Genomic DNA, 11,474 nt, shown 5'->3' with positions numbered 1-11,474 from the left:
AAAAGATAATAAAAGGAAAAGTCCAATTCAAGAAGATAAAATTACACTCAAGAAAATGCAAATAAATTAATATTCTCACACCAGCAATTCCAAAAGAAGGGAAGTGCACACTCACATAAACACACAGAGCATGCATGCGTGTGTGTGTGTGTATACAAACAAATAGACACATCACTCAGTATTGCCAACATCTTCAAATTTACAAGAATTAACAAGATTAAAAACACAGCCCATCAGAATGGATAGGGAAATATGATTCATCATTCTGCTGTATTGCTGAAACACACCTCAACATCAATGATTGACATTACTTCAGAGTAAAGATACTGAAAAAGATTTTCAGAGCAAATGGATCAAAGATAAGTAAGCTTGTGTAGACATTCTAATATCTAACAAAATAGGCTTCCAAGAAAATTAACCAAAGAGATGGGAAGAACACTTCATAGTCATCAAAGGAGAAATCTAACAAAATGACTTCTCAATTCTGAATGTCTATTCCTGACTCTCACCAGTGGACTGACTGTCCAGACAGAAACTAAAGAGAGATAAAAAGAACTAACAGACAATATGAACCAAAGGGACCTAAAAAGACATCTACAGAACATTTTAACCAAACACAAAATGTCATACTTTCTTCTCAGCATCTCATAGCACTGTTCCCAAAATTGACCATATACTTGGTTGCTAAGTGGATTCCAACAGCAACAGAAAAAACAGAAAGCCTACAATCTAATGGAAATTGAATAAGTCTCTATTTAATGACCAAGAAATAAATAAGAAAAGTTAATAACTTCTTAGAATTTAATTAAATGGATGCACAACAAATCCAAATTTATGGGACACAACGAAAGAAGTGATAAGAGGAAAGTTCATGGTACTAAGTGCCTTTGTCAAGATATTAATCATATTTCATACAAGTGACTTAAGAGTATGATCAATAGTTCTAGAATAAACAGAAGCAAACATGAAAGAGAGAAGGAAAACAATCAAACTCAGGTCTGAAATTAATAACATAGAAACAAGGAGGATAATTCAAACAATTAACAAGATAAACAGTTGTTTCCTGAAATAGACAAAGTCTTAGACTCTCCTTCTTGTCTCTTCTCCTGAGATTTCAGCCTATATTTTCTCCGACTCAGTTTTTGAAATCTTTTTTTTTTTTTTTTCTGAGTCATCACTTCCTCTGTTTCTCAATTAGAGGTCATTTTCAAACATGGTTATTTCCTTCTACAAACTACTTTTAGGGAATAAATGTGTGATTAAGGCAGTATCTGTATTTCTGAAAGATCCCATCAGATCTTTGAATGTGATCCCTTGCCAGAGAAGCTGTATTAGCATATTAAAATTGCCCTATAAAAACCTTACCACTCTTCATGATAGAAGTCTTATTGAGATCAGGGATATGAGGTACAAACTTGTATGTATATAATATACAATATAAAATATGAGCAAGTGGATAGCCTACATCAAATTAAATGGAGACAGTCTTAAAGCAATTCCACTAAACCCAGGGACAAGAAAAGGAAAGCTGCCCACTCTCTCTATTTCTCTTCAGTATAGTACTTGAAAGTCTAGCTAGTACAATAATAAGAAGAGATCAAAGGATAAATAAAAGAATATTCTTGGAAAGGAAGTAGGCAAAGTATCTCTATAAGCAGATGATGTGACCCCAAGCATTCTACCAGGGATCTCTTACAGCAGAGAACACCTTAAACAATATGGCTGGATAAAAAAAAATGAACTCAAAATACATAAGTAGAAAGAAATTGGGGAAGCAACAACTTCACAATAGCCACAAACAATATGAAATATGTTGGGGAAATGCGAACAAATCAAGTGAAAGATCTGCATCACAAGAATTTCAAGCCTTTGAAGAAATAATTTGAGAAGATATCATACAGGGAAGATCTCCCATGGTCATGAATCAGTAAAATTTCCATAGTAAACATGGCCATCTTACCAAAAACTATCTACAGATTCAATGTTATTCCCATCAAAATTCTAACATAACTTATAGACCTTGAAAGAACAATACTCAACTTCATATGGAAAAATAAACAACGCAGGATATCTAAACATTCCTGTGAAGTAACAGAAAGTGTGGAGGTATCACCATTCCTGATTTCATGGTGTATTGTGCAAGGTGGTGGACTGTGAAAGAAAGCCTGGTAAGGTCAAGCTAAAGGCTAGAAGCCAGGGAGAACTTGAAAAGACAGGAGGAGCTTTGCCTGCTTCTGGCACTGGCCCCTGCCACATAGTTGCAGTCCCCCATAGAGGGATCTGTGGGCATCAATTATGTAATACCCCAAGTCCTTCCACAAGTGGATAAGGCATCCCTAACAGACCAAGAGAAAGGAAAAGAGAACTGACCACATTCACATAGGCCCAAAACAGAATTCTCCATGCTATTGAGGCACCTAGAGGCCTGGAGAGCTTATTAGCCAATAAGCTTTCTTTCCTAGACATTCGTCCCTTAAACAGATATTTAATCTCAAGCCCACCCTGAGAAGTGGGTTATGGTTTTACGAATTCACTTTCCACCATGACAATAAACTGTTTAGAATCATGGACTGTCTCTTTTCACCAAGATCTACCATAGGGAACCAGGAAGAAGTCCTTTGTCTGCAGTCTAATCTCCCATAGAAGGCTTCTCTGCACTCCTAGTCAAAACAAGCACGAAGCCTGCCACAACCAAGCTAAGGACAAGAATCTCTGCTGAGACAAGCCAGGGCTCCACCTGGGCCTTGGTGTCAGAGAAGACACTGTCCCCAGTTTGAGGGCCCCATGACTCAGTTCTCTGCTCTTCTGCAACTCCCAGAGGTGTGTGTATGTCTAAAAGTCTGAGAACTCCATGGCCCTGCAGGCCAGCTCTGGGATTCCCACCCCTGCTGTAGTGTTTTAGTGCTTCCCTACAGCCTGGCACGGTGGGGATAAGTGCCTGACTTCAGGGCAGGATACCTCCCCAAGTGGCCTTGCCCAGTGACAGAACAGATGCAGGCCTAAATCCTACAGTATCACATAGCAATAATATTAAAAACTGCTTGGCAATGACATAAAAACAGACAGGTTGACAAATAGAATCAAGTAGAAGACCTACAAGTAAATCCATATACCTATAGATGCTGATTTTTGACAAAGAAGCAGAAATCTTACAATGAAAGAAAGAAGAAAGCATCCTCAAAAAAAAAAAAAAAAAGATTCTGGTCTAACTGGTTGTTTGCATTTAGAAGAGTGTATATCCATTAGAATATCTATTACCCTGCACAAAACTCAAGTACAATGGGATCAAATGCTTCTACATTTCTACATAAAACTAAAACTAAAACTCATATAAGAGAAAACAGAGAATGGTTTTGAACACATTGGAACATTAGACAGCATCCTGAACAGACACCGATTCCTCATGGATTTATATCAACAATTAATAAATGGGACCTCATGAAACTGAAAAGCTTCAGTAAGGTTAAGGACACCATCAAAAGGAAAAAACAGTAGGATGCAGAATAGAAAAATATCTTCAACAACCTCACATCTGACAGAGGGCTGACATTCAAAATACATAAAGAACTCAAGAAACTAGACATCATTAAACAAATATCTCAATTAAAACTGGGATAAAGATCTACCAAGAGAGCTCCTGACAGCAGAATTTCTAATGTCAAAGAAGCATTAAAAAATATTCAGCATTGTGTGCCATCAAGAAAAAGCAAATCAGAATAACTCTGAGATTCCATCTTACACCTGTCAAAATAGCTAAGATCAAAATCTCAAGTGACACCTCATGCTGGTGAGTGAGTATGTGAAACAAGGGAAACACTTCCCAATTTCTGATGGTAGTACAAACTTGAACAGTCACTTTGGAAATCAATTTTTCAGTTTCTCAGAACATTTGGAATAGAGCTACCTCAAGACCCAGCTATAACACTCCTGGCCATGTACCAAAAAGATACCCTACCATGCTGCAAGAATACTTGTTTAGCTGTGTTCAAACAGCTTTTTGTAATAACCATAAACTGGAAAACCTAGATATACCTCATCTGAAGAATGAATAATGAAATGTGGTACATTTACCAATGGAATATTAATTCAGTTATTAAATCTGGTGATACCATGAAATTTGTAGGCTAATTGATAGGATGAGTAAAGATCATCCTGAGTGGAGTATTCCATATCGAGAAAGACATTCATGATATGTACTCACTTGTAAATGGTTATTTCGCTGTAAAGAGAAAAATAACCATGCTGCAATCCACAGACTCAAAGAAGCTAAGTAACAAGGAATGTGCAAGGGCATGTGTGTAAATCTCACTGAGAAAGGGCAAGAAAATAGACATCTTTTAAGGGGGAACTGGGTGAGAGGGTAAGGGAATACAGAGGAAGAATAAACTGTTTTAGAAAAATGATTGGGACAGAAGTATCTCTGGGATGACCTATAAACCTAGGGTAATGGAAACTCACTGGAACCTATGAGGTTGACCATAGCAAAGACTCCTTGCAATGGGGAAAACAGAGCATTAACTGTGTATCTATAATACCCTGGCAAGATTTCAAATGGGTTTCAGCAACAACCATGCTACAGTCTTTAAACTACAATTTGTTCTGCCTACAAATGTGCAGGGGTAAAGATCAAAAAAAAAAAATCAAGAGAATGGCTAACAAATGATTGGTACAATTTGACCTACTTTTTCATTAGTAGGAGACTACCCTTGACACTCTATGATATTTTGTTCTACTTGCAGACAAAAACCTAGCATAGCTGTCATCAGAGAGGCTTCACCCAGCCATCTACAAATAGATGCAGAGCTTCTCAGCCAATCATTAGATGGAGCGTGGGAATCCTGTTGAAGAGAGGAAAGAAGGATTATAGCAGCCAGAGGAACCAAGGTAACCAGAAAAATCCCTACAGAATCAACTAACCTGGGCCCATAGCAGCTCAAAGATTCTGAACCACCAAACAGAGCCCATGCATGGGTCTAACCTAGGCCTTATGCACATATGTAGCAGTTGTGCAGCTTGATCTTCCCATGGGACTCCTAATAGTAGAGACAGGGGCTATCTCTGACCCTGTTGCCTGACTTTGGGATACATTTTCCCTACTGGGATGTCTCTTCTAACCTCAATAGGATTTTTGCACATCCTCCTTTGAAGTCTCTTTTTGTTACTTACTGTAACTTGATGTACAAAGTCTGGTTGATATCCATGGGAGTCCTCCCCTTTTCTAAAGAGAAAGGGAGGAGTAGTACATGGGAGCAAGATGGGAAGAAAGGACTAGGAAGAGAAGACTCAAGGAAAACTGTGGAAGGGGTATAGGGCAAATAAATTCACTTATTTATTAAATAAAATCATATATATATATAATTAAAAATTAAAATATTTCTCTACAGATATTCCCTGAGAAATCTCTCTTCAGTGAGTGTAGATCCATATTATGAAGCAATACAAGTCATTACTTGCTCTAAATAATTTTATTTTATTTCTGATCATTTAATTATATATATATATATAATTATGTAAATTTTTAGGTATATCTTGGTGTTATTTGGACTTCATATTTCAAGGAATTTTTATGTAAGGTTACATGAGACATAAAGAAATTTCTATTTATTCCAGTTAATGATAACGCCACAGACCAGAATAAAGATTTTGTCCTAATTTATATTAGGAAGATAATAAGATAATTATAGTTATTTAAAGGGCCTTTGGTAAAACACATGCAGTTAAAAAGTGACAAGATGCTCCAAGTAAATTGTTTACCTTTTATATAATGGCGCCTTCTGTAGTTGAACTGTTTAATAGTGCTTATTTACTAGTCATCCAGATGTTTTGCTAAATCTGTAAGACATTCATAGTTTAACATTACATCTTCTATGCAATTACCTTTTATTTTCTATCATTATGAAGCAAAAACCTGGGCCATCACCCTATGATAAATAGAGGGACAGTAAAATTAACTTTTGTGCACTGTCATACATTAGAATTACATGACAATAGACATAGGAATCAGTGGCTAAGTTGTTTTACACACACACACACACTCACACACACACACACACACACACACACACACACACACACCAAAACCAAGAGCAAACACAGAACCAAAAACAATCAATGTTCAAAATAGCATGCAAAGTTACCCTTGCTTATTGGACAATTATTTTATTCATCATAATGTAAATGATAGTCATTCTCTATTAGTCCATCTAAATTGTAACCACCCATATCTGCCTGCTGAAATGACTTATGGTAATGTAATATAAATAATCTTTAACTTTGTAAGTTCCCTAGTCATATACTATTACCTTTCTTTGTGTCATCAAATGAAACTTTCCAACAATAATATGCTTGCTGCACCCTAGCCAGGTATAAAATCTCAATATTCATATATCTAGAAAAGAAATGTACACAGAAAACTCTAGGGAAGAATAAATGCCCACATGTATGACAGGCTTAATTTAGTTCATTTTAACATATCATATATACATCTGTTAATTTTTCTCTATGCTCATATTATTTGGAAGGTTATCCTTAATTAAGAAATATATAGCTTCAACATCTACTAGGGCCCAAAGATATTTTGAATAATAAGAGGAAACTAAAAACTTGACATTTTAAAATGGAGGTCTATAGTAACAATGTATTACCCTCACATAAAATCAGTCTTATCCACCATGTCAGATTATTTGGGTGTTCCCACACCATGGAATATTCTCAGTTTACACTTATTGATACAGTGATGATCAATTTTATCTTCCTGTTCTGTGATCTCTCATGTAGACTTTAAAAATATCTTGAGGTTCTGAAACACAACATCTGTATCCAAGAAATACAAGTCGGGCTGGTGAGATGGTTCAGTGGGTAAGAGCACCCGACTGTTCTTCCAAAGGTCCAGAGTTCAAATCCCAGCAACCACATGGTGGCTCACAACCATCTGTAACGAGATCTGGCACCCTCTTCTGGAGTGTCTGAAGACAGCTATAGTGTACTTACATATAATAAATAAATCTTAAAAAAAAAAAGAAATACAAGTCATTATCAAGAATAGATATTACTTCAGAGTAAAGGGTTGACAAGAGATATTCTAAGCAAAGAGACCTAAGAAGTTAGGTGATAAAGGCATTTATTATAAAATCAAATACAGTTCAAAAAAAAAAAAACTAAAACAAAGAGATGTGATGGACACTTCATATACATCAAGGAAAAATCCATAATGATGGCATTTCAATTCTTAACAGGTGTGCCTCAGACAAGGCAGCCCAAACTATTGTAAAGTTTATTTACTTGCTAAAAGTTTATTTATTGCTAAAAACACACACTGACCTTGTCATACTGATAGTGGAAGACTTCATTCTCAGCAAAGGACAGATCTCTAGACAAAATCTAAACAGAAAAAAAAATTAGGTTAACAGACAGATATAAACCAAATGGTCCTTACAGATAGTCACAGAACATTTCTCAAATAAAAAAAAAATATGCTTTTTTCTCAATATCAATAAACCTTCTCCAAAATTGACCACATAATCAGACACAAAGCAGTTCTCAATAAATATAAGAAAAGTTAAATAACTCATTGTATCCTATCTGACCACCATGGATAAAACTGTATATCAACAACTGAAACAACAGAAAGCTTACCAATTAATTGAAACTCTCTATTGAATTAAAAAAAAAATGAGTGTAGATAGGAATAAACAAAGACTATAGAATACTCTATAGAGTATTTTCTATAAGACTCTATAATTCAAGAACCTTCTAGAATTCAGTGAATTTGAATAAACTGCACAACAAAACTGGTGTATGCTGTGTATGCTGGTGTATTCTGTCTGTTTGGTGGTCTAGTGTTTGAGAGATCTCAAGGGTCCAGACTGAGACTGCTAGTCTTCCTACAGAATTGCCTTTCTCCTCAACTTCTAACAGCGTTCACTAATTCAACAACAGGGGTCAGCTAACTCTGTCGATTGGTTGGGTGCAAATATCTGCATCTGACTCTTTCAGCTGCTTGTTGGGTCTTTCAGGGTGGGGCAGTCCTGATAGGTCCCTTTTTGTGAGGGCTCTATAACCTCTGTGTCAGGTCTTGAGATGTTTCCTTGAGCTGGATTCCACTTTGAGTCTGTCTCTGGAACTTCTTTTCCTCAGGCTCCTCTCTATTTCCATCCCTATAATTTGTTTCAGAGAGGAACAATTAAGGGTCAGAGATGTGACTGTGGGATGGCAACCCCATTCCTCACTTGATGTACTGTCTTCCTGCTGGAGGTGGGTTACCTAAGTTTTCCCTCCTTACTGTCTGGCATTTCATCTAAGGTTCCTCCCTTTGAGTCCTGGAAGTCTTTCACCTCCCAGGTCTCTGGTGCATTCTCAAGGGGTGGGAATGTGGGTACAACCTACTAGTTCCTGAGGTTGCCTGTTTCCATTCTTTCTGGTGGCCCTCAGCTTCTGCTCTTTCCCCACTCCCTCTTTCCTCTCCACTTTCCCTCCCTGGTACCTTCTTCCATCCCCACTTGTGATTGCTTTCTTCTCTCTCCCAGGTGGGACAGGGGCTTCTTCTCTTGGGCACTTCAGCTTGTTGAGCTTTTTGAGTTCTGTGGACTGTATATTGGGTATTCTGTACATTTTTGGGTTTTAGGGATTTATTTTTGTTTTATTTTTTATTTTTTTTTCTTTTGGCTAATATCCACTTATTAGTGGGTACATAACATGCATGTCCTTTTGGTCTGATTTACCTCATTCAGGATCATATTTTCTAGTTGCATCCATTTGCCTGCCATATATTTGGTCAAAAATTAACCCTAAACAGATACAAGAAGATGGAAATAATACCAGGCATCCTATTGGGTACCATGGCCTAAGACTGGTCTTCAATAATAGCAAAAACTACAGAAAGCCCACATATACGTGGAAATTGAACAACTCTTTACTCAATGATAACTTGGTCAGGGAAAAAATAAAGAAAGAAATTAAAGACTTCCTGGAATTTAATGAAAATATTGACATAGCATACCTAAACTTATGAGACACAATAAAAGCAGTACTAAGAGGAAAGTTCAAAGCACTAAGTGCCCTGGTAATGAAACTGGAGAGAATTTACACTAACAACTTAACAGCACACCTTAGAGTCTAGAATAAAAAGAAGCAAACTCACCCAAGAGGAATAGAATGCAGGAAATAGTCAAACTCAGGGCTGAAATCAACCAAATAGAAACAAAGAAAACAATACAAAAAATCAGCAAAACCAAAAGCAGGTTCTTTGAAAGAATCAATAAGATATATTATCCCTACCCAGTCTAACTAAAGGGCCAAGAGGCTGTATCCAAATTAATAAAATCAGAAATGAAAAGGGAGACATAACAACAGAATTGGAGGAAATGTAAAAAAAACATCATCAGATCTTACTATAAAAGCCTATACTCAACAAAACTAGAAAATCTAGATGAAATGGATGGTTTTCTAGACAGATGCCACATACCAAAGTTAAATCAAGAGCAGTTAAACTATCTAAATAGGCCCATATCACAGAAGGAAATAGAGGAAGTCGTTAAAAACCTCCCTACCAAAAAAAAAAAAAAGCCCAGGGCCAGATGTATTTAGTGCAGAATTCTACCAGACCTTCAAAGAAGACCTGATACCAACTTTCCTATATCAATTTTTTCTCAAGTTATTCCATAAAATACAAACAAAAGGAACACAACCTAACTTGTTCTATGAAGCCACAATTACTCTGATACCTAAACCACACAAGGACCTAACCATAAAAGAGAACTTCAGAACAATCTCTCTTATGAATATCGATGCAAAAATACTCAATAAAATTCTTGCAAACCGAATCCAAGAAAACATCAAAACCTTCAAGAAGATCAAGAATTTTTGTTTAGCTATGTATCACATTTTTAAATGTGCGGGTTTTTTTTTTTTCAGTTTAACTACTTGACTTCTTCATAGATATCAGGTATTAACCCTCTATCAGATATAAGATTAGTGATGATCTTTTCCCAATCTTAGACTGCATTGCAGTTTGGTCCTATTGATAGTGTCCTTTGCCTGACAAGACCTTTTCAGTTTGAAAAGATCTCATTTATATGTTGATTTTTAGAGCCTGAGCAATTGATGTTCTGTTCAGGAAATTTTTTTCTTTGCCAACACAAAGGTGATTTTACCACTTTCTCTTCTATTAGATTCAATGTAACTGGTTTCATAGTGGACTTGAGCTTTGTGCAGGGTGATAGATATAGATGAATTTGCCTTCTTCTACATGCATACCAGGATCATTTGTTGAAGATGCTTTATTTTTTTCCTCTGTATGGTTTTTGGCTGCCTTGTCAAAAATCAAATGCCTGTAGATGTGTGAGTTTATTTCTTGGTATTTGACTCTATTCCACTAATCAAAAGTTTGTTTTTGTAGCAACATTATGCAGTTTTTATCACTATTGCTCTATAGTACAGCTTCAGGTCAGGGATAGGGATTCTTCCAGAAGTTCTTTTATTGCTCAGTATTGTTTTGGCTATCCCGGGTTTTATGTTTTTGCATATAAAATTGAGAATTTCTCTTTCAATATCTCCAAAAAAATTGTGTTGGAATTTTGATGGGATATGCATTGAATCTGTAGATTGTTTTTCATAAGATGGCCATTTTCACCATGTTAATCCTACTGATCTATGGATGAGCACGAGAGAACTTTTGATCTTCTCATACTTAGTCATCAGGAAACCACAAATCAAAATTACCCTTAAATTCCACCTTATGCCAATCAGAATGGCTATGATCAAGAACTCAAGATATAACACATGCTGATGAGGATGTGGAGAACACTCCTCCAATGCTGGTGAGATTGCAAACTTGAAAAACCACTCTGGAAATCGATGTAGTTCCTCAGAAAATTAGACATATTTCTACCTAGAGAAACAGTGGTAACTCTTGGGCATATAGCCAAAAGATGTTCTACCTCATAAGCAGAACATGGGGTCCACTATGTTCATAGAAGCCTTATTAGTAATAGTGAGAAACTGGAAGCTACCCAGATGTCTCTCAAATAAAGAATAGGTACAGAAAATTTTGTTAATTTACACAATATAATACTATTCAGCTATTGAAAACAGAGGCATCATGAATTTTGCAGCAAATGGATGGAACTAGAAAACATCTTCCTGAGTGATGTAACTCAAACCCAAAAGGTCATGCATGGTATGTAAACACTGATAAATGGATATTAGCCAAAAAGTAGAGAATATCTATGATATATCCCACAGCACCTAAGAAGTTAAACAAGAAAGAATCCTCAAGTGAGGATGTTTCAATCCCTCTTAGAAGTGCTATTAAAAAGAATGAATTTATGAAATTCCTAGGCAAATGGTTGGACCTGGAGGGCATTATCTTGAGTGAGGTAACTCAATCACAAAAGAACTCAAATGATATGTACTCACTGATAAGTGGATATTAGCCCAGAAACTTAGAATACCCAAGATATAAGTTACAATTTGCA

This window comes from Mus caroli, chromosome 3 (assembly GCF_900094665.2).
Source record: "Mus caroli chromosome 3, CAROLI_EIJ_v1.1, whole genome shotgun sequence".
NCBI lineage: Eukaryota > Metazoa > Chordata > Mammalia > Rodentia > Muridae > Mus > Mus caroli.
Note: the sequence above shows the minus strand (reverse complement) of the source record.